Source organism: Euprymna scolopes, chromosome 40 (genome assembly GCF_053919585.1).
Source record: "Euprymna scolopes isolate OS-2025 chromosome 40, ASM5391958v1, whole genome shotgun sequence".
NCBI lineage: Eukaryota > Metazoa > Mollusca > Cephalopoda > Sepiida > Sepiolidae > Euprymna > Euprymna scolopes.
The window spans coordinates 10387004-10413679 of record NC_136521.1 but is presented as its reverse complement, the minus strand read 5'-3'; the positions used below and the strand labels follow the sequence as shown (position 1 = coordinate 10413679).

The window sequence follows — 26676 nt, the reverse complement described above, 5'->3', positions numbered from 1 at the left end:
CAAGTCATTTCTTTTTTTGCAAGGTGCAGAACTCAAATTTACATATGTTAAGGCTTAAAACTGCACCGTTTGTTCATTTTCACCAGGATTTGACTCCTCTGGGGACTTTTGGGGCTAAATGGGAGAGGGCAGGGTAAATGCTGAACTTAGTCATTTTTCTCATGCCTCGTTCACTGTGCACTCACTGGGAACCATACATTCTTCACTTGTTTATATTTGGAAAATTATATGAAGTCAAGAGAAGAGAAAGTTTGTACACAGGAGAAACATAGCAAGTTGCGTTATTCCCAGATCTTTTTTATGGAATTTCCAAAGTTTTTCAAAGTGACCATAACTGTAAAAATATTTTAGGAAATTCCATAAAAATTATTATTGTTATGCTCCTCCAATGTACAAACTTACATGTCTCTGGAGTTTATATAAATTTCAAAATTAAAAAAAAATATTAACCTGCAATAAAGCAAGACAGAGGGGAACCAAAGAAATGATATAAAGGTCCTGAATTTTCATCTAAACTTCAACCCCTCACCGACGAAATCTTGCATCCCTCTGCCTGCTTTACAAGTATTTTAATGGTGGATGTTCTGACGAACTACAAGCACTTGTACCCCCTCGACGTAAATACCCACGACAAACCCAACAAGCAGCAAAGTCCCACTCCTACACAGTTGAGATCCCTAGATGTAAGAAAGCCTTTTACTCTAATAGCTTCTTCCCCAGCTTCTGCAGGACTTTGGAATTCTCTTCCGGTTTCTTGCTTCCCAACTGTACTGACATGCAGAAGTTCAAGTGTAATGTGAACAGACATCTTGCTGCTAAACTCCCTACATAGTACCTCTGGAACTTAGGTCCCTGTTAGTAGCCCCCTACATCAAAGTGGCAATATGCCTTGTTTGGGGCGAAAATGTAATAAAAAAATAAATAAATAAAATAAGACACTCTGAAGAGGTCCCTTGGTGACTGCCACATTGACAACCACCAGCGATCTACTCTCACTACTGACACCTCTCAACACACTGTCCACCAGGCTGTCACCTCCTTTGAGGTCTCCCGCACAGAGAATCTACAAGAGAAAAGCTGCAGGAGGAAGATCCAAGAAGCCTCAGCAGCCGTACCTGACATGACTTTTGACTGCAGCTGCTACGGCCAAATATGCTTGTCCCACATCGGACTCGTCAGCCACAAGCATGCCTGCAGTCGAATTCAAGCTAAGAGTGGTTGCACTAAGTACCGGATACAAAACAAAAACAAACTGCTATTCTAACGTATTTTTATATGATAAATACAAATCTCGTATACAAAAATCGGTACTTGTACGGTTTAATCAAGACATTTAAAAATGAATATATGGAAAAAAGGTTATATTGTCCGTATTCGTTTTGGATTGAAGATCTCTGAAAAAAAATTTCATTTAATTTGATCGATTAGTTTTATTTTTTACAGCGGAAAAGCACGTTCTTATGAGAGCGCGTTGAAGTCAGCCATTTTGAAATTTGCTGAACACGCCACGGGGAGATAACTCCATGTAAAGCGCCGACACTCCCTCCCCATTTTTAATTCTAGCTTTTCTTCCTAAACATCAAACCTTTTGCTCGGTATCATAACAAATTGTTTTTTCGCTGTAAAAAAAAAAAAAAAAAAAAATACTTGATGAAATTAAGTGAATTTTTTTTTTCGGAGAACTTCGTTCCATAATGTATACGTACAATATAAACTTTTTTTTTTTTTTTTTTTCGAAATTTTCATTTTTTAACGTCTTGATTAAACTGTACAAGTATCCAAAAAATCATATAAAAATATAGAATAGCACTTTGTTATTGTTTTTATTTTCGTGTAATAAAAATCAATTAACTTTTTGCTTTGTATCGGATACTTCTTGCACCTGCTCTACATATACATACAGACAGGCAGGCAGGCTCGAACCTATGACGCGAAGGCCGAAAAGAATGTGAGGGTGTATGTAAGGATGTTGGCTGAGCAAAAAAACAAAAAAAAAACAAAACAAAACAAAAAAAACCTGAAAAATTGTGAGTGCAAGAAAAATAAATAAATTGGAGCCGAAACGCGCCAGAGGAAAAAAAGATAAAAAAACAAAAAAAAAAACGCTATTACCGATGCGCCTACACCGGTTGTGACGTCACGGGCGGTCGAAATAACACCTTTTATGCTATGTCGAGGTTGAATGACTTGCAAAAAATGTCAGCGAAAAAAAAAACGACCCTCCCTGTACAAAAGTGCCCAGTTGAGGGCGAAGGAATTAATATTTTGGGCCAATTTTTCGATATCTGTCGTCCGAAGGGTCGAGCTTCAAAATGATACCAACCCCGTGAAAATCTGTCGCCTCTGTCAAAAGTTTAAAGGCAGACATACAAACATACATACATTTAAATAGACAGGTGAGATTTATATAATAGAAGATTATCCACGGACATGTTTTATACCATCTACGACTCATACATACTTATATGCATACAATCTATGACTCATACATATTTATATGCATACCATCTACGACTCATCTACGACTCATTCATACTTATATGCATACCATCTACGACTCATACATACTTATATGCATACCATCTACGACTCAACTACGACTCATACATACTTATATGCATACTATTTACGACTCATACATACTTATATGCATACCATCTACGACTCATACATACTTATATGCATACCATCTACGACTCATCTACGACTCATACATACTTATATGCATACCATCTACGACTCAACTACGACTCATACATACTTATATGCATACTATTTACGACTCATACATACTTATATGCATACCATTTACAACTCATACATATTTATATGCATACCATCTACGACTCATCTACGACTCATACATACTTATATGCATACCATCTAAAACTCAACTACGACTCATACATACTTATATGCATACCATCTACGACTCATACATACTTATATGCATACCATCTACGACTCATACATACTTATATGCATACCATTTACAACTCATACATACTTATATGCATACCATCTACGACTCATACATACTTATATGCATACCATCTACGACTCATCTACGACTCATACATACTTATATGCATACCATCTACGACTCATACATACTTATATGCATACCATCTACGACTCATACATACTTATATGCATAGCATCTACGACTCATACATACTTATATGCATAGCATCTACGACTCATACATACTTATATGTATACCATCTACGACTCATCTACGACTCATACATACTTATATGCATACCATCTACGACTCATCTACGACTCATACATACTTATATGCATACCATCTACGACTCATAGATACTTATATGCATACCATCTACGACTCATACATACTTATATGCATACCATCTACGACTCATACATACTTATATGCATACCATCTACGACTCATCTACGACTCATACATACTTATATGCATACCATCTACGACTCATACATACTTATATGCATACCATCTACGACTCATCTACGACTCATACATACTTATATGCATACCATCTACGACTCATACATACTTATATGCATACCATCTACGACTCATCTACGACTCATACATACTTATATGTATACCATCTACGACTCATACATACTTATATGCATACCATCTACGACTCATACATACTTATATGCATACCATCTACGACTCATACATACTTATATGCATACCATCTACGACTAATACATACTTATATGCATACCATCTACGACTCATACATACTTATATGCATACCATCTACGACTCATACATACTTATATGCATCTCATCTACGACTCATACATACTTATATGCATACCATCTACGACTCATACATACTTATATGCATACCATCTACGACATACATACTTATATGCATACCATCTACGACTCATACATACTTATATGCATACCATCTACGACTCATACATACTTATATGCATACCATCTACGACTCATACATACTTATATGCATACCATCTACGACTCATACATACTTATATGCATACCATCTACGACTCATCTACGACTCATACATACTTATATGCATACCATCTACGACTCATACATACTTATATGCATACCATCTACGACTCATACATACTTATATGCATACCATCTACGACTCATCTACGACTCATACATACTTATATGCATACCATCTACGACTCATACATACTTATATGCATACCATCTACGACTCATCTACGACTCATACATACTTATATGCATACCATCTACGACTCATCTACGACTCATACATACTTATATGCACACCATCTACGACTCATCTACGACTCATACATACTTATATGCATACCATCTACAACTCATCTACGACTCATACATACTTATATGCATACCATCTACGACTCAACTACGACTCATACATACTTATATGCATACCATCTACGACTCATACATACTTTTATGCATATATAAACTTGAATGCCTACTAGACACTATCCTCGAGTGTCTAAGGTCTCTCTGTACAGGGGTTTGTCAGAACAATATGGCATGAGGATACTTTTTCCATAGAAGTAAACCCTGACCAAATATTCAAAATCACATCGTATTCGCAACCCAAAAAAGATCTCCTCACTATGGCTAACTTTATTAGTTTTTAACTCGGCCTTCGGGACAAGATGAAAGTGTAGTATCTGTTCTTCAGATGCTGCACTTCAATTTCTTGTTCTCTGTCAGTGGAGGAGAAATCCTTCACGACTGACTTTATTAGCTTTTCCGAGGAATAGTGCACCTTCTCCAAGTGATGTTGCCTTAAGTAATAGTACGAAGCTGGATACTCCACTAGACCAGATAAATTCTTGTCCTGGAATTCAGTAGGACTAAGAGACCAAAACAAAAGATACACTACAACATATGAAAATGGTTAATTGGGAGGATGAAATTTATGTTCATAATTTCTTTACTAACTCAGTGTTTAAGAGATAAAGAACTTACATAGATATTCGAATGTTCTATTTATCTCGTATAGAGTTCAAGTGTTAGCCCCAGGTAGTGGGCCCCTTGAGTCCTTAGAACTTCGACTTAAGTAAAATAAAACAAAAAAATGGTAGCTTCCATCAGTCTTAATAAACTGGATAGCCATTGTAAGGGGGCATGCATGTTAAATTTTCGTGGCAAGAGTTGCGCGATCTACAACCACACCTCTCCTGGGTCGGCGTTGTTAAATACCAGTGGCAAATGGAGGTTCAGAACGACTGGAAGCAATGCCGAGATAAGCGGAGAGCACATACAGAGCCTAGACTTCCCAAATGGTCACCCATCTGAAAGTAGCAAGGCTCAATATTGCTTATCTTCTGTGATTTGACAAGAACTGGTGTGTCAACATGTTTATCCATGCAAATATATATTTTTTTTTTTTGCATAGGCGTCACCACTTATCAAGGTCCAGAGACCATTCGAGGATAAGGGTTAAGCGTGTACAGTAGTCAATTGGACAATATAGTAATCGTTAGTAATAGAAATTCAGTAAATTTGTAAACTTAAGTGGAACGGCTCATCAAGAACTTGTTTACGTTGGACTTGAAGACAACCATACAGCTGGAAAGCAGGAAAACGGAAGACAATTCAACAGGAGTGCAGTTCTAAGAAAGAAACTTTGTTCATGGAATCTATGTTTAGATTTAGGCACGGATAAAGAGTGGGGGGGAATTATTTATAGTGTTTTCAACTAGACGAGTGTTTCTTGTGAAAGTTTGGCGAGGAGGGGGGACAATAGATTGAAGCTCAGTCTATAACTTATCATGAAAATAAAGATAAAGCAGAGACAAACTCGCGACATCTCTTCTATGAGAATGAGGTTGCAGGGAAGAGAAAAGGACATCTCCTACGAGGCTACGAAGTCTATTTTGAACTCTATCAAGGCAGGACAAGTCCTTTCTAGCAGCTTCTGCCCAGATGTGGCAACAGTAAAATATATGCATACATAATGTATATATGCATACATATACACAGTTTTATCCCTTTTTTAGAATTTATTAGACAAAATTTAACTTTTATTTTACCGTGCCAATAAATATGATCATCACTGTATATATATATATATATATAAAATGTATGTATATATATATATATATATATATATATATATATATATATATATATATATATATATATATATATATATATATATATATATATATTACTCCCGGGAGAAAAATATTCAAAAATTAAGAATAATGTAATTACAAAAAGGGTCGTTGATAGTGCTCAATCAAAGAGAGCAAATTATATATTTTTTATTATTCTTTATGTAAATACAGTCATATCTTGCTACGATGTGCAGACCGTTTTAATTATATTTGATTTCATCAGGCAAGAAAAATACAAATACAAAAATTAAAATTACAAACGTTCCAGACCTTTTAAAATTTTAGAGGAGAGAAGATATGCTATGATTGGCATGAAAAAATCAGAAGCTCGATGATTGTTAAGGTACAACAGAGCGTCTATTATATAAATCTCACATGTCTGTTTAAATGTATATATGTATGTATGTATGTCTGCCTACAACATGACAAATGACACGGATTTTCACGAGATCAGTATCGTTTTGAAGCTTGACCCTTCGGACGATAAATATCGAAAAATTGGCTAAAAAAAGTAATTCCTTCAACCTCAACTGGGCAGGTTTCTACAAGGAAGGTCGTTTTTTTTTTTTTTTTTTTTTTTTTTTTTTGCGTTGCCATTTTTGCAAGTCAGCGTATCGGTTGGAATGACTTTACTAATTTCAACGTTCCGAACTTCCGGTCACGTCATGGAGTAGAGGTAAGATGTCAGATTTTCTTTCACTTTCTTTTCCGCCTTTGTGTCACGGGTTCGAGCCTGCCTGCCTACTACCAGTTTTTTTGTTGTTGTTTTTTTTTACTTAACACACACCTCCAAACAGCCGGGCAACGCCGGGCACCCGGGCTAGTATATAAATAACAATTTTTCTAGATTTTAAGAGCCAAGATTTTATTCCGCTTACTAATCTTTTTTTTTTTTTTAACCTTGGATACAGTTTACAGATCTGTTTCATTTATGAAGAAACAACCCGTATTTGTTTTTTAGTACTAGACATTTCTCCCGTGAACCCATAAGAAAAAAAAAAACAACAAAAAAAAAAAAACACGTTCTCGTAGAATGCATGTAAAATCCAGAAAGAATTAAAGCAATTGACATTTTTTTTTAAATTTCATTTTCACCCCAAACAAGGCTTCGTGCTACTTTGAAGTAGGGGGCTCCTATCGGGGATATAAGTTGCAAGAATATTATGACGGGAGTTGAACAGCAAGATGCCTGTTCACATGACACTTTAACTTCTGCATGCCAGTACAGTTAGGAAAGCAGAATCCCGGAAGTTCCAAAACCTATCAGTTCTGGGGAAAAAACTATTGGAGTAGAAGGCTTTCTTACATCTAACTGCTTTTTGGTTACATCAAGTCCATTTTGCCGTCAGTGTTTGGAATGGCTCGATCTTTATAAGATACTAGCCTGGGTGCCCGGCATTGCCCGGGTATTTGGAGGTGTGTGTTGAGCAAAAAAATAGTTGTAGTAGGCAGGCAGGCAGACAGGCTCGAACCCATGACGCGAAGGCGGAAAAGAAAGTGAGGATGTTTGTAAGGGTGTTGGTTGGGTAAAAAAAAAAACCAACAAAAAACCGGAAAATTGTGAGCGCAAAAAAAAAAAAAAAAATAAATAGGAGTAGTAAGTAGGCTCGAACCCGTAACGCGCCAGAGGAAAAAGAGATAAAAAAAACAACAACAAAAGAAAACGCTATTACCGATGCGCCTACAGCGGTTGTGACATCACGGCAGTCGAAATAACGCCTTTTATGCCATGTCGAGGGTTGAATGACTTGTAAAAAATGTCAGCGAAAAAAAACGACCCTCCCTGTACAAAAGTGCCCAGTTGAGGGCGAAGGAATTAATATTTTTGGCCAATTTTTCGATATCTGTCGTCCGAAGGGTCGAGCTTCAAAAGGATACCAATCTCGTGAAAATCTGTCGCCTCTGTCAAAAGTTTTAGGCAGACATACAAACATACATACATTTAAACAGACAGGTGAGATTTATATAATAGAAGATTATCCACGGACATGTTTTATACCATCTACGACTCATCAGCGTGGCTAAACAAAGCGAGATTTGAAATGGAAACTCCAGTAAATGAAGCTCTGGCATTTTTACGACTGAAGACTCGTTAGCAATGGAAGAGGTCGATCTTTTTGTTTTGCGAAATTTGAACCTTTGCGCAAAGAACTGCGTCTTCCACGCTCACGAGTGAGATGGTTCAGGGTGGGGAGTCGAGGGTAGTGTCGGGTTACGTTTTCAGTCTGCGCGTCTGTCGTCGTAAAAGCGACGACCCAGTAGGCCGAGATGAAACGGAAGGAATAAAATTTTATCCATTATTCCTGAAAAGATAAATCCATTTTCAAGAGCCTGTCTAGTTATAACCTCCGATCACATCAAGCATAAATAAAAAACAGTTACGTGTTTAGATTTGTTTTCTATGAGTGTTCGTTTTTTTTTTTTTTTTTTAAGGGGCTGATATTTATAACGGTGTGCGTACAGGCTGTAACGATAAAATTGTCGCCCTAGAAAAGACATGATTCCATTTCCGTTTGATAAAAACATTTTTCTTTTTGTTTGGTTGTGTTGTTGTTAAATACTAGCTAGTTGGCCAGTTGTGTTCAAATCCCTAGAGCGATAGGAGTCTTCTATCATAACTGAAAGTGACACAATGTTTAACTGGCGAGATCGGAGATGTGCCGCTGTACATCTCATGCTCTCTACCGATCCAAGTTATGAGAATAGAACCATTACCAGCACCCTCGAAATGCATCACTTGATTGCACGGACAACAGGAACGTGCCTAGGGTAATGGAAACAAAGTTTCCGGCCACGGTTATGGTCTTTGGTGTGGTTTCAGGTGAGGGCCACATCATACCACCTCACATCTTCGAAGTTGGCTTGAAATTCAACACCAAAGTGTACCTGAAGAGTGTGGTGATCCTACTATGTAAGAGGGAAGATATAACACATGTGAAATATTTGGAATCACTTCCTCCCTTGTTGCTATTTGAAAGCATAGCATTAAGCTTTCCTCTCCTCTCCATGAAAGCCAGAGGTTTTGGGGGAAATATCAGATATTTTGTAATTTATATGCAAAACTAGAAAAAGAAATGACTACGATTGCAACAATTTATAACTGTAAAAAAAGTGCCAAAAATAGGCTTTGATTGATGGATGATCCCCTTAATGTGTGACCTTAAGGGCAAATGTCACATAGGCCACTACACAATTTGGGTCATTACCTTTCCAACGAGCCTTCATTTGTTAAATTCTGATCAATAGTTGTTGAGATTTTGAACTTATAAAATTGCCCCAAAAGTGCTCTCTCTCTCTCTCTCTCTCTCTCTCTCTCTCTCTCTCTATATATATATATATATATATATATATATATATATATATATATATATATATATATATTTAAGTAAGGGAGTAGTCACCAACAATGTGTATTTTTTAACATTATTTTATTATTCCGTGTCTTGGTTTTTCATTGAGAATTATGTTTGGATCATTGTAATAATGTTTTTAAACATAATTCTCAATGAAAAACCAAGACACGGAATAATAAAATAATGTTAAAAAATACACATTGTTGGTGACTACTCCCTTATTTAAATATACATCTTTCTTTCGTTGGAATTTCTTAACCCATTTTATATAAATATATATATATATATATATATATATATAAAGTGAAAGTGTCTGTCTGCCTGTGTTTGTGTGTGTGTGTCTTTGTGTGTGTGTCATACTGTGCACATTTCCCTACACAATAACTCTGTCAATTTTCAGTCTACAGACTCGAAATTTGATATACAGGGTACGAAGATTTGGGAAAATCTTTGTAATCCATTTTCGGGCAGAAATTTGGCTGTGAAGGGGTCAACATTCAACAATTTGACCTTTGAGAACTCTTCCGAATTCCTCCGCCAATTTTGGGTATAAACATTTGAAATTTTAGATATAGGTTCCTTGGACATGGATCTAATTAATAACTTAATTTGAGCTCAAAACAATAAATGTAAAGGGATCATAATAGGGGTCAGAGTTACAAAATATTGACGGTCTCTACCAAATTACTCAGACAATTTCTGGTCTAAACATTTGAAATTTTACATAAGGGTTCAGAGATAGGGCAAGCTTTTCAATCCGTTTGGGTCGAAAATTTGAGCTACCAATATATAAATGTATGTATGTATGTATGTATGTTTAGATGTTTGCCTAAAACTTTCGACAGAGGTGACGGATTTTCACAAGATCAGTATCGTTTTGAAGCTCGACACTTCAGACGAAAATACCGAAAAAGTAGCTAAAAACACTAATATCCCCACCTTCAACTGGGAACTTTGCTACAGGGAGGGATCGCTTTTTTCACCGATATTTTCAAAAGTCATCCCCTCTTTTCGATTGTCTAGCCTTGATTTAAACCTATGTCACTTCCGGTTTTGTGGTGGTCGTAACAGCAAAGATGTCACGTTTGTTTTACCGCTCTTTTCCTCCTTTGCAGTACGGGTTCGAGCCTGCCTCCTAATACCACTTTTTTTTAATCAACACACACCTTCAAACACCCGGGCAACGCCGGGCACCCATGCTAGTATATATATATATATATATATATATATATATATATATATATATACACACACACACACTGGTAGCCAAATTGAATATTGAAATGCTCATATTTTTGGTTCCATGGGATGAAACTACATAAAAATTTGCAGACATTTTGAAGATTTATAATACTAGTCTATGGTGAAAATTTTATGACCATTAGTAAAAAATTCCTATATTTTCAAACCAATAAAATATGCCCAAATTTGCGTACATTTCTATATATAGTGTCTTCCGAGCCACTTTTAGTTTTGCTGGTTCGGTTGTCTCCCCTGTGGCCTTGCCAGGCCACTAATACACTAGCAGTTCAGCCCTGCTTCGCTCGGGCCCTATGTGTCGTTCATAACTTTACGTGCATATATATATATATATATATATATATATATATATATATATATATATATATATATATATATATATATCATAAGTTTTACTCATGTCCAAGTAACCTACATCTAAAATTTCAAGTGTTTAACCCCAAAATAGACAGAGGACTTTGGTAGAGTCTGCGAAAGTCAACTCTTTCAACTTTCACCTCTTGGCAGCTAAATCTTCTCCCAAAAACTGATTAAAAGCTTGCTGCATGTCTGAATACCCTTTATGTAAAATTTTAAATGTTTAGACCCAAAATTGGCTGAATAGTTTGCTAGAGACTGCAAAGGTCAAATCTTTTGAACTTTTACCCTTTGACAGCCAAACTTTCGGCCAAAAATCGATGAAAACACTTGCTCTATGGTTGAATACACTTTATGTAAAATTTCAAATGTTTGGATAAAAAATTGGCTCAGTAATTTGCTAGACAAAGCGGGGGGGGGTCAATTTTTTAAAACTTTGCCCCCAATTTTTGCCCCCTTAAAATTTATTTTTTTTGAGCTCAAATCAAATTAAAATTTTGATCCATGTCCAAGTAACCTACATCTAAAATTTCAAGTGTTTTGACCCAAAATTGACGGAAGAGTTTGAAAGGTCAAATCGTTGAACTTAGACCTCTTGACAGCCAAATTTCTGTCCGAAAACCGAGTAAAACGATTTTCTTAAACCTCAGTACCCGTTATGTCAAATCTCGAGTGTGTAGACTAAAAATTGACAGAGTAGTTTGTTAGGGAAATGTACACACACACAGACAGACAGGCAATTTCACTTTATATATATATATGTGATTATATACATATATATAAATTTGATTTTATATATATATATATATGATTTTATATATATTTGATTATATATATATATGATTATATATATATATATATGATTATATATATATATGATTATATATATATATGATTATATATATATATGATTATATATGTATATATATATATGATTATATATATATATATATATGATTATATATATATATATGATTATATATGTATATATATATATGATTATATATATATATATATGATTATATATATATATATGATTATATATATATATATATGATTATATATATATATATGATTATATATATATATATGATTATATATATATATATATGATTATATATATATATGATTATATATATATGATTATATATATATGATTATATATATATATGATTATATATATATATGATTATATATATATATATATGATTATATATATATATGATTATATATATATATATATGATTATATATATATATATATGATTATATATATATATGATTATATATATATATATGATTATATATATATATATGATTATATATATATATGATTATATATATATATGATTATATATATATATATATGATTATATATATATATGATTATATATATATATGATTATATATATATGATTATATATATGTATATATATGATTATATATATATATATATGATTATATATATATATATATATATATATATATATATATATATATGATTATATATATATATATGATTATATATATATATATGATTATATATATATATATATGATTATATATATATATATATATGATTATATATATATATATATATATATGATTATATTTTAAAAATAATGCATATGCCGCTCCCCATTTATGGGTCCCAAAATTGGTTAAAGGTAAAAGTTATTCCCAACTCGCATTTAGGTAAAAATGCGCTTTCGTATATATGATTAAATTCATTCAAAAGGTAATGCGAAACAAAAGCAAATAACATCTACGTAAAACACACACACACACACACACACACACACACACACACACACACACACACACACACACACACACACACACGCGCACGCACACAAAACATAACAAAACAAAACAATAACAACAGCAAAAAAACGTGATACATCCAGTCGTGCGAGATAGCCTAATGATAAGTCCCGATTTTGTATCATTGCAGTTTCCTAGATGTATATCCACTGAAACATCGGAGTTTATAAAAAGAAAGTGCTCAATGAAAAGCAGAGATGTAGCCGAAACATTCATGCACGTGTGTAGCCAATAATGTTTGAGACGATTAATCGAAATCCTAAATTGGAAAATTCCGAACAGTTTGAGTATCGGAAAAAAAAAGTGCGATTCTTTTTAATTTGTTTTTATTTGTTTGTTTTTGTTTAAAACTGACTTTTCTATGACTCATATTATTGAATAAGTAATCGATATTTATTGATTTTAAAAAATACCAGTGAAACTAAAATCCATGCATCACTGGCACTCCACTCAACAAGTGTAATTTGTACGTTTCCGAAAATTACTCTAATACATTTTTCCGGTAAATAAAAAAACAAACCAAAACAAAACAAAACAAAACAAAACAAAAAAGAAGGACATTATATTTAGAAATTTTAATCGAATCGGAATCGTGGAAAATATTGGAATCGTCACATCCTTATATATATATATATATATATATATATATATATATATATATATATATATATATATATATATATATATATATGTGTGTGTGTGGGGGGTGAGATTGCGTAACTCTTGCCGCAAAAAATTTTAAGCGCATGTACTCATACAGTAGCTATCCATAATCTGTCAAGACTGAAGGACCATATATATATATATATATATATATATATATATATATATATATATATGTCTATAGTGCCTCTTTCTAGAAAACCTTATACGTCAGGCCAAAAATCACGTCTGAAAACCTTATACGTCAGGCCAAAAATCACGTCTAATATCAAATATATATATATATATATATATATATATATATATATATATATATATATATTTGATATTAGACGTGATTTTTGGCCTGACGTATAAGGTTTTCTAGAAGAGGCACTATAGACACATGTATGCACATATGTAGCCAATAATATTTGTATAAACAAACACACACTCACACACATATATATGTGCCAAAGTAAAACGGTTATTTCTTTCTGTTGTTCTGAAAAATGAGAAGGGAAAAAAGAAAGAGAAAGACGCTGAGAGAGAAATAAATAAAGAAAGAAAGAAAGAAAAGAAAGAGAGAAAAAGAACGCGAGAGAGAGATAAAGAGAAAGAGAAAGAAAGTAAGAAAAGAAAATAGGCAAGGAGAGAGTGTACGCGCACGCATGTCCGTGTGCATATCCACTTCCTTGTGTCTGTGTGACCGTCGGTTGCTTGGTATGAAAGTTTTTCGCTTAGTCATACGTAAAATATCACTTACTTTCCAAGCAGACCTGTATCATATATAACCCACATTTACCCTATACTAGCAGGTCCCCCGACGTTGCCCGATCGTAAAATACGGCTAAGTACAGTATTTTTATTTTGCAGATTTCGTATTTATTAGTATAGAGCCAATTCTCTTTTGATTATTATATTGTACCGAATATATAGCAGTGGTTTCAAAAGTTTACAAAATGCAAATTAGTTAACTTTGCGACTGATATCACATATACAGGTTGAATCGATAAAATTGTCGCCCTAGAAAACACAACATGATTCCATTTCCGTTTGAGGAAAACCGGCTTTCTTTCTTTTTCTTTTTTTTTTGTAAACTATCTACTAGTTGGCCAGTTGTGTACAAATCCCAAGAACGACGGGAGCCTTCTATCATGTCTGTAAGTGACACAATGTTCAACAAGCAAGATTGGAGATGCGCCGTTGTCAAAGTCATGCTCTCTACGAGCTTCGGAGACGCGCTGCTGTACAACTCTTGCTTTTCCACCGGTCCAAATTATAACGACAGGACCATTGCCAGCACCCTCAAAATGCATCGCTGGATTGCCACGAATAACAGGGACGTGCCCAGAGTGATGAAAACAAAGTTTCCGGTCACGGTTATGGTCTTTGGTGTGGTTTCAAGTGAGGGCCACATTATGCCACCTCACATCTTCGAAGTCGGCTTGAAAGTCAACACCAAAGTGTATCATGATGTGTTGAGGAGTGTGGTGAACCCCTGGCGCAATCAGGTGGCCACTGGCAGACTCTGGGTGTGGCAATAGGACTCGGTGCTGGCCAACAAGTCCAAAGAGATCCAGGCGTGGCTTTAGAATAAGTGCTACGACTTTGTATCCTTCTCCCATTACCCCCACCGCTCACACACACACACCTCCTTACCCGACTTGAACTCGCTGGACTACTTCATTTGATCATTCGTCGAGAACATCACCAACATTACCTCCCACAACCTGATCACTGCCATCTGCCGAGTATCGAGCCGTATCGAGAGGGTGATTGAAACTGAATAGATGTCAGCTCTATTTAAGAATCAAGTTACCTGAACTGATTTTTTTCAATAAATTAAAAAAAAATAAAGCTGTAGTTTGGTTTTCTTTAGAGAAGATCAAAGTGTAGTATCTGTTCTTCAGATGCTGCACTTCTATTTCTTGTTCTCTTTCAGTGGAGGAGAAATCCTTCACGACTGAGACAATTTTTATTTTTGTACCTTTTCTCCACGTTAAAAAAACGACCCTGGTGTCCAACTCTGTCCCGTGGGGAGGCATTGTAAATAGGTACAATTTTATCGTTACTGATATCATCTATATCTAAGCAGCAGCACACACACACACACACACACATATATATAGTAAGTTATAAAATATATAATACATATTTTATAACTTACTACTTAGCTCTACCTACGTATTGAGCACACGCATAAATTTATACTTTCGTATATTAATTTATGTGATTAAATGAAGTAGCCACACACACACACACACACACACACACACACACATATATATATATATATATATATATATATATATATATAAGATGGCAAATCTATCAAGTAAAGTTGATGTAACTATTATAGGATGCTTCCCTCATGTTGAGTAATTGGACTATTATTCTCATCTTGGGTAAAGTTGCGCCCCCCCCCCTCTGCATTGTGTTTAAAAAAAAAATATGCGTGCGTATCGATCCTCTGCTTCGTAAAACATTTTTCACTAATATTAACAACTAGTGTAAATATCCTGAAAAATTAAGTGATAGGAAAGCCTTTAAAAAAATATCTTAGTTACCCCTGATGATTGAACTTGATCTACGGACCAACTTCAAACTCACGATTCGAATTCTTGTAATGCAGAGCCAACCCTCTTTTCCTTAGCAGAGAAAAAGAAGCATGTTTTTAACACCCGAAGAAGGTCGCAGGTTGCAGCGACCGAAACGTTGTACTAATAACACTCAAGATGAGAATAATAGTTTGATTAATCAATATAACACAAGCATTCACATCTCATCTAAAAAATTCAAAATTGCATTAGTTTTAGGATATTTGGACTTTCCCTATTAGTGCAAGAATTCAGCTCAAGTTTTGCACTCGTTCATATTCAAAGGGTCTTTTTGTCATTACCAACCAGCAGGGCATCACCCCTGTCGACCAAGGGAAGAGTCTATAAGACATGTGTGCGCATAGTGAGGACGAATGGAAGTGAAACCTGGCCAGTGAGGGTTGACACATGCGTTGCATGGAGGAAAAAATTATTTGAGAAAGATAAGACGGATGTGTAATGCGAGTCTTCTTAAATTCGATAAAACTTCGCTTGTGTCAACTTGGTGCCCGGAAAACTCGCACCCGAAAAATTCGTCCATTTTGCTAGCTACTGGTCTCCTATTTATTCAATAAGAGACCAGTTTTCCTACCTAGCAAAAAGGGACGAGTTTTCCGGATACGAGTTTTCCTAAATTCGTCAACCTGTATGTGTTTCGTTTTGTCATGATTCGCACCTGTCGATATCCCACTTTTATACGAAGCCTCCATCCGCCCATGCATCGAGTATTGTTGCCACATCTGAGCCGGTGAATTTACCACTAGTCTTTTCATCTTAGACAGGGGTGAAAAAAAATCTTATACGGCACAATCACGTTGAAACACCGGTTCCCGTCAGATCACCGAAGTTAAGCCACGATGAGCCTGGCAAGTATCAGATGGGTGATCATTTGGGACTTCCAGGTGCTGTATGTGTTCTCCGCTTATCTCGGCATTGTTTCCAGTCGTCCTGGCCTCTTTTTGCCACTGGACTCAAACAGTGCTGATTCAGGAGAGGTGGGGTTGGGATTGCACAACCCTTGCCTCACAATTACATGCGCAGCTGCTCTTACAGGGGGTATCCTTTGTCTTTTGAGACTGAACGGAGGCATCGATCGATCTTATGTGTCTCACTATCCACTATGCCTCAGTCACTGTATCATCACTAGGGCTGTGACAACAGCATATTCTTTTCGTTGTTTTGACTCTCGAGTATATACCCGACACAGTTAATCAACAGAGAACCACATCACTCTATATACAAGCATATAAGATATCAACAACCACACAGTCGAGAGTCAAAACAATGAAAAGAATATGCTGTTGGCCTAGCCCTACCCATCACTGAAATGATACGATTTACCCCTTTCACACAGTCTTACATCAAAAGTGCACTTGAGAAGTTTTATCAACACACAAACAAAAAAAGCCAGGCATATAAACTCAACAAAAGGTTCTTTTATATGACAGAGACGCGTTCGAAATGAATGTTTTTTTTTAGAACATAATTGAAGCATGATACTTGACTTTTTCATCTTAAACTTTAATTGAAGCCATTATCAATGCACATGTAGAATGATACGGCATAGAAAAATCAACAGCAGGTTCTTTGATATGACAGGGGCGCGTTAGAAATGTTTCTGTTTGGCGCACAGTTAGACCATAATACATGACGTTTGCATTTTAAACTTTAATTCAATCCATTATATAATTTTTATGTACTGTATAAAATTTTGCTTAGTCCCTGCCATACGGCGATTTCCCCACCCCCGGAACGGAATTATGCCGTATCCCGGGGTTCTAAAAAAAAAGTCACAGAGATCTTATAAAATTATCTTTATATAATGGCTTGAATTAAAGTTTAAAATGCAAATGTCAAGTATTATGGTTTAACTGTGCGCCAAACAGAAACATTTCTAACGCGCCCCTGTCATATCAAAGAACCTGCTGTTGATTTTTCTATGCCGTATCATTCTATATGTGCATTGATAATGGCTTCAATTAAAGTTTAGGATGAAAAAGTCAAATAGCATGCTTCAATTATGCTCTAAAAAAACATTCATTTCGAACGCGTCTCTGTCATATAAAAGAAGAATACTAATGCAAATATCCAATCCTCATCTCAAAAATTCAGAAACGAAATACAGTAAAGTATATAATACGCACGTGTCTAATCAAATGACATTATAAATAACACCGTAAGGTGGGGCAAATACTATAACCAGGGGTCGGGAAAAACATTGTATTCTACATTGTAACCTGCACAAAACTGTATCCCTGGGCCATCGTATTTCGGGGTTCTACTGTATTTTAATAGAAATGTGGTCTGATGAACTTACTGCGCTGGTGCCCCCTCGATATAAATACACTTGATTAACCCGACAATCAGTTAAATATCATCCATTCATTATAGAGCTCCCCAGATACTGGAGACTTTTTTGCTCTAACATAATAGCTTCTTGAGCCAAAATATTTCCTCCTTGCTCTCTTGACTTTATCGACAGGCAGAAATTTAAATGTAATGTAAACAAGCATCTCGCAGCACAACTCCCCACTTAGAATACCCTCTATAATTCTGGCTCCTAATCCACAGTAGCCGATCATGTCTCAGTGGTAATATGCCTTGCCTGAATTACGAGGATGGTTCCAAAAATAAAGCCTCCTATTTTTTTTTTTTTAACTAAAAAAGTTGAAGAGTTACGAAAACAGGAGTGGTACCATAAAAACAAGTGTCCTTTTGAGGTCTAGATTTTATTTTCCTACATAGTCGTCACCACTTTTGTCAGCGATGAACGATAGCTGCGCATGGGCGTCCGGCTAGCGCTTGCTCATATGAGGGTCGTTCTAAAAATAGTATATTTTTTTAATTTGAAAAGTTGGAAATTAAAACGAGCGATCGTTTTATTTATTTATTTTTTTTACAAAAGAATCACCACTTATCAAGGCCCATCCACAGGCCACTCGAGGATAAAGGTTAAAGAGTGTACATTGGTCAAAAGGACAATATCATAGTAATCGTTAGAAGTGTAAATTGGATTACTTAAGGGGAACGGCTCATGAAAAACTTGTTTACATTGGACTTGAAGACGACCATATTGTAGTCAGCTGGAAAGCAGGTAAATGGAAGAGAGTGCCACATGTGCGCAGTTCTTTGAAAGAAGCTTTGTTCATGGAATCTATGTTTAGGTTCAGGCACAGATAAAGAGTGGGGGAAATTATTGATAGTGTTTATAGCCAAACGAGTATTTCTCGTGAATGTTTGGCGAGAGGGAACTATAGATTGGAGCTCAGACGAGCACTTGCCATGAAAATAACGATAAAGCAGAGCCAGACCCGCAACGTTTCTTCTGTGAGAAAAAGGTTGCAGGGAAGAGACCCCCCCCCCCCTCACTAGGCTACGAAATCTATTCTGAACTCTGTCAAGGCAGGATAAGATCTTTCTAACATCTCCTGCCCAGATGTAACAGCAATACTCCTTGGACGTACCTGGCTCTTATATAGGTAGAGAATTGCATGAGCAGGTAGATATCTACTGGATCGATAGAAGGATCCCATTTGTACGTCAGAATTTATTTTTCTTCTTAGTCACCACCATTCTCAATGAACTTTTGCCAACGATGAACGATGGCTGTGCATGGGCGTCCGGGGCACGCTTTGTTATACAAGAGTCATACCAACAGTATCACTCCTAGTACTTTTTTTTTTTAACTCAGAAAGTTGAAACCATACAAAGACAGAAGTGATACCATTAAAACGAGCGATCTTTGGTACACCGGAATTTATTTTCTGTGTGGTCACCACTATTCTCAATGCACTTTTGCCAATGATAAACAATGGCTGTGCGTGGGCGTCTGGAGCGTGCTGTATTATATGAGGATTGTTCCAAAAGTAAAGACTCTTTTTTTTTTTAAACTCAGAAGGTTACAGAGCTACAAATGCAGACGTGTTACCATTAAAAAAAAGCGACCGTTTGTGCTTCAACTTCAACATTATTTTTTTCTACATTATAGTCACCTACATCTCAGCATAGCAGCTAATCAAACTAGTAGCTTTGGATCAACCTCGTCCGACCTTCTTCAGGTATATCTTGTCGAACTCGAAAATGTTTCTGTCGAACTCGGGAATTTAGGTATTTCGGACAATGTCAAAACATCGTTAATTCACGACTCGCTCAGCAGTCGCCACTTTGCGTAATGGTTAGGAGCCTTGACTGTCGTACAGACGGTCGGGTTTCAATCCAGGGTAGTTGTCTGTCTAGCCACACTGATCAGCCGCGAAACAGTACTGTATGTGGATGAGTATATATATATTATTCCATTTTCACCCCAAAATGTAGGGGGCTACTATCGGGGACATAAGTTGCAAGGATACTATGTAGGGAGTTGAGCAGCGAGATGTCTGTTCACATTACACTTGAGCTGAATAAACATGTTACATTAAATAAAAACACTAAAAACATATCCAGTTAGGTAGAAAAGTAACTTATCTTGCCTTTGATAAAATTTATTTGTTATATATATATATATATATATATATATATATATATATATATATATATATATATATATATATTGACAACTTTTTCGAATCTATGTGTACAGTGATACAAACCCGGGTGTTTATAATACGCCGGGGCAGCGGGGCGCCGGGGCGCCGGGGCACGTCGTAAAAATTTACCAGTATTTTTTTTTTTTTTTACGAGAGTACCCAGCGACGCTGTGGGGTCCCAGCGTAGCATAAAACACCCCCAACTTCCGCATGTTAAGAACGGCTTTCGGAATAAACTGCCCAACCTCCCCATGTTAAGAAGGGCTTTCGGAATAAACACTCCCAACCTCAAAAGCGTTCTTAACATGGGGAGGTTGGGCGTGTTTATTTCCGAAAGCCGTTCTTAACATGGGGAGGTTGGGCGTGTTTATTTCCGAAAGCCGTTCTTAACATGGGGAGGTTGGGCATGTTTATTCCGAAAGCCGTTCTTAACATGGGGAGGTTGGGCGTGTTTATTTCCGAAAGCCGTTCTTAACATGGGGAGGTTGGGCGTGTTTATTTCCGAAAGCCGTTCTTAACATGGGGAGGTTGGGCATGTTTATTCCGAAAGCCGTTCTTAACATGCGAAAGTTGTGGGGCTTCTACTACGATGGGTACTCTCGTAAAAAAAAAAAAAAAAAAATACCGTTATTGATTCCATAACTATGATCACATATATATGTGTGTGTGAAAAAACAAAAACAAAAAAAAACCCAAAAAAACGAGACTTCATCAAAGTTTCATCTTTATTCCAAGCCGGATTTGAATAATCACGCAGAAGTATCCAGCGTAATATATGTTAAGAACGGCTTCCGGAAATAAACACGACCAACCTCCCCATGTTAAAAACGGCTTTTGAGGTTGGGGAGGTGTTTATTCCGAAAGCCGTTCTTAACATGCGGAGGTTGGGAGTGGTTATACTAAGCTGAGCACTCTCGTAAAAAAAAGAAAAGAAAAACCCTCAATAACTCAAGTTAATGAGAAATGCAAAGAAAATTACTTTTGTTCAAGTCATCGAAGTTTCGTCTTTATTAAAAACATTTCTCAAGATATTTTTCTTCAAAATAAGTCATTTGGAGAGAAAACCTCGGTAGAATATTGAGTATAAAATCAAGTCTCGTTTTCCATTGCGTTGGGACGATTAATCGGAATTTTGGGGGGTATCGGGATCGGGATCAGAAAAATATGTGCCTATTTTCTGCTGCATAAATTTAAACCTTTTATTAATGTGTGTTTATGTTTGAGAAAATGTATGCGAATTTACGGGTTTGTATTACTGTACACATAGATTCGAAAAAGTTGCCCCCCCCCAAATATATAACAAATAAATGTTATCAAGGGGAAGATAAAGTTACTTTTCTACCTAACTGGATGTGTTTTTAGTGTTTTTATTCAATGTAACATGTTTATTCAGCTCGAAAAGCATACAATGTTTACCGATGTATTGAAAAATTAAAAATGGCGCCCGACTCTCTCTTTGACATGGTAAGTTTGGGTAAAAAGAGTTATAAATAAAAAACTAGACAAAATACGGTTAGAAACTCGCTCAATATATGTTACCGTGACATAGGCTGACATATATTCGGTGGGTTTTTAACATTATTTTGCATATTTTTTATTTTTAACTCCTTTTCCCAAACTTATCGTGTCAAAGAAAGATTCGGAAGATATTTTATATTTTCCAATACATCGGTAAACAGTGTATGTTTTTCGAGCTGAATAAACATGTTACATTGAATAAAACACTAAAAACATATCCAGTTTGGTAGAAAAGTAACTTATCTTGCCTTTGATAACATTTATTTGTTATATATTTGTTTTTTGTTTTTTTGACAACTTTTTCGAATCTATGTGTATAGTAAAACAAACCCGAATTTACCACGTATTTTTACGGAAATCGAGATGTAAATATAACTTGATAGTTCAATATTTAAATATTTATAAAAAAGCAGAATCGATAAAATATTGGAATCGTCTTTATCTATATATCTATAAAAGTGAACTTGTGTGTGTGTGCGTGCGTGCGAGTGTGTGTATATTTCCTTACGCAATAACTCTGTCAATTTTTAGTCCACAGACTCGAAATTTGATATACAGGGTACTGAGATTTGGGAAAATCCATGTGATCGGTTTTTGGCCAGAAATTTGGCTGTTAAGGGGTCAAAGTTCCAAAGTTCAACGATTTGACCTTTGTGAACTCTACCAAACTCCTCCGACAATTTTGGGTCTAAACACTTGAAATTTTAGATATAGGTTTCTTAGACATGAATCTAACTTAATAACTTGATTTGAGCCCAAAACAATAAAGTTTAAGGGGTCATAATAGGGGTCAAAGTTTAAAAAATTCACCGTTTTTTTTTTTTGTTTTTTGTGCTCAGCATACACCTCTAAACACTCGGACAACGCCGGGCACCCATACTAGTATATATATATATATATATATATATATATATATATATATATATCCGCGCGTGCTTCCGTGTGTGTGTGAGGAGGTGATCTTTGCAAATTTGATGCGTATACCACAAGTTTTTTTTCTTTTCGTTGAATAATTTCGTGTATGGATAGTTTGAGCACAGATTCAAACGCATACATTCGTGCGTGCGCTAAAAAAATAGCACAATCTTTAAACTGCAGAAGAACCACACACACACACACACACACACACACCCAAACACACACACAAAAACAACACACACACACACACACATGCACACGCACACACAAACAAACACCCACACACACACATGCACCCACACACACACATACACACACACACACACAAAAACAAACACATACACACACATACATACACACACAAACAAACACATACACACAAACACACACACACGAACACACGCACACGCAAACACACACACATACAAACACATGCACACACACAAACACACACACAAAAACACACAAACACAAAAACACACAAACACAAAAACACACACACACACACACAAAAACAAACACACACACACACAGACGAAATTTGATGCTTATATGTTAGCAATACGTAGATAAAAAACAAAAAGTCGACAATACTTTGGAAATAATATCAATGGGATCGATTTTTTTTTTTTTGTGTGTGTGTGTGTGTTTTTTTTGTTAACTGGTGCTTCTACAGAATTTGAACCGAAACAATTTTAAAACAGATTTTGCATGTTTCGGGTTAAAAAAAAAAAAGTTTGGGCATTTTGTAGTATAGGCAACAAAACGAAAAAAAAAGTAGTAAAAAAAAAAAAAAAAAGTAAAAACAATTCTATAGCTAATAAATGTTACCAAAGGCAACATAAGTTACCCTTCTACCTTCCCGGTTAACTTTTTTTGTGCGGTTTAAAAAACTTATTCAGGTATGCAGACGCGTTACGTATCCTGCCTTTGATAACATTTATTTGTTATATATCTATATATTATTTATTTATAATATAAAGCTGAATGTGTGTGTGTGTGTGTGTGTCCGGTCACGAATAGGCTCCTATATAGTTTGACTATTTTAAAAAACTGATTACATATTATGATAGAAGATGTATCGAGACACAGGAGTGGGTATGTTTGATCTGGCAGAAACGGTGGTTCATTCGCGCCTGGTCCACAAAGTATGGAAATAAAAAATGAAAAAAAAACAAAAAAACAAAAACGTGTACAAGTGTTTTTGATATAGATGTACATAAGAATACTTTGATAAGTATGTTTTAACTTAAATAGGGATTGTATCATAAAATTATGGGGTCTGCGTTCGCGCCTGGCCTCCATAGAATGGAAATAGGCACAAACTTTTATAAAGACTTTTCATATCTATCTGCGTAAGTATACTTTGATAATTATGTTTCAGTTTGAAGAAATATAGTATAATAAAATTATGGGGTGTTCGTTCATACCTGACCTCCATAGAATGGAAAAATGTCACAAAGTTTAACAAGGTTTTTTTAATATAGATCCACAGAATATTGTGATAAGTTTCAGTGTGAACAGGTATGGTACTATAATAAATTATGGGGTTTATCTATTTTATTTTTACTTTCATCATATTTGCTTTGGTTTTGATACCCCCAAATTCAACCCAAATTTACAACCCTTCCTTTTCATAATCTATCATACTTTCATAAATCAGAGTCCATTTTCTGTAGGCTGTTTTTGAACCCAGTCAACGACGGGTACTTTTGCTATATATATATATATATATATATATATATATATATATATATATATATATATATATATGTGTGTGTGTGTGTGTGTTTGTTTTTTGTTTTTGTCATCACTTTTTCGTTTTGTTGTCTATTGTAAAACATACCCCCTAGATTGAAATTTGCTATATATTTGTTTCAATCCAAAGTGCGGCTGTTTTTGGAGAGCTGGGTTTTTACCACATTGGATGCTGACTTTGTATATAACTTTGCCCTCGTGGGGAGGTAAGCATATAGGAGCGTACGTAATACGTATCAACCTGATCCCCTGCCTCCGGTAAAGATTGTACAAGGTATTTTCTTAAAAAATCTATGATTTTTAAAACAATACGCCGAAAATGCTTTTCTTTTTTTTTTTTTTTTTTTAAATAAAAAATTTAGAAGGGGAACCTCAACCTGTTATTGCCACTATATTTTTTTCTTGAGGAAGGAAAGAAAGAAAGAACAGAAAATAAAATCCATTGTTTGGGATATACGTACGTTTGTCACTCTTAAAATGGTCCAAATTTGCTCGATGTATAAAAAAAAAAAATGTTAATAGTCGCCGATGGGTGAAAAATTTCTTTTGCTACATGAATATTTTTTTCTTTGTAAATGAAAACCCAGATTAAAACTGCGGGTTAAAATAGATCTGGGATAGTCCTGCTTTAATTTTTTTTTTTTTAATTAACTTTTATATATATATATATATAGAATAAGAAATAGATATATAAGAAGGTTGGGTTTGTTTTGGTACTTTTTTTTTTTTTTTTTAAATAAATAAGAAACAATTTCGTCCGCAAAGCGCCCTGGAAATAATAATAATAATAATAAAAAAAAATTAAAATTTGTCTGTTCTGTTCGTTGCTCCGCGTATATATTTTATATATATATATTTTATATATATATATATATATATATATATATATTTTATATATATATATATTTTATATATATATATATTTTTTTATATATATATAGAGAGAGCCAAATTTGCTACTTCTAATGGTAACGAAGTGCAATTCCCGGTTTCTCTTGAAGAGTTCCTTTTCTTTCTATTCTGTTTGTTAAAACTGAGCCGATCCTCCGAAAGAAACCATTGAAACAACCCGTGCTGGCCGAATACACTCGCACCTTACCGACGCGTAAAACGAACTGCTTTTGTTAGTAGTAAAGGGGGGGGGGATTGCCGATGAGCGAACAAGAGGGGCGGGGAGGGGAGCAGATCGGGTCTGTACCCGTTCGTTCATTCGTTCATTCGTCGTAATTCTCTTCATCAGCGCTCTCCTTTCTTCCGTCATTCCCCCCCAAAAAAACGAAGAAAAGGAAGAAAAAAAAAAGTCGTGTGTGCGCACGCACCGTTCTAGCCTCTGCGTCCTTGCTCTCCCTCCTTGCTCTCCAATCACGTCGCCGTGCAAATCAGGCTCTCCCGATCCCCCCAACGCAAACGCCTCTCTTACAAACAAAGTCCGACTGGGATTCTCTGCCTGTTACCCAAGCCCTTTATTTCCCAACCAGTTTGACTTACCCCCACCTCTCTCATATCTGCTACTCTTTCTCTCTGTCTGTCTCGCTCTGTCTGTCTGTCTGCCCTCTCTCTCTCTCTCTCTCTCTGTCACCCCCCCCCCCAAACACAACTTCATTTTTTTTCCCTCTCTAAATACCGGAATTATTCCTTCTTTTTTTTTTTAAATTTATTATTATTATTATTATTATACTTAATGTTTTTCTTTCCAGATTTTTTTTTTTGCGTTACTTACCGACCTACCATCTTGTTCCGACTTATGAATCTTGGGGTCGGTTCTCGTTTGACTCTCAAGCAGTTGAAAACAAAAAGAAAAGGA

General features: G+C 35.4%; 1 protein-coding gene and 1 pseudogene across 2 annotated transcripts in view; one reads left to right on the top strand and one right to left on the bottom strand.

The window, feature by feature from the left end:
* LOC145265362 (plexin-A4-like) overlaps positions 1-25471 on the bottom strand; it is a 281103-nt gene extending 255632 nt beyond the window's left edge. For both annotated transcript variants that reach the window (XM_080121145.1, XM_080121146.1), the window contains exon 1: positions 25334-25471. The gene's annotated coding sequence lies outside the window, so the exon portion shown is untranslated. The remainder of the gene's footprint in view (positions 1-25333) is intronic.
* Positions 16950-17066, top strand: LOC145265793 (5S ribosomal RNA; annotated as a pseudogene).
* Positions 25472-26676: the final 1205 nt, after the last annotated feature.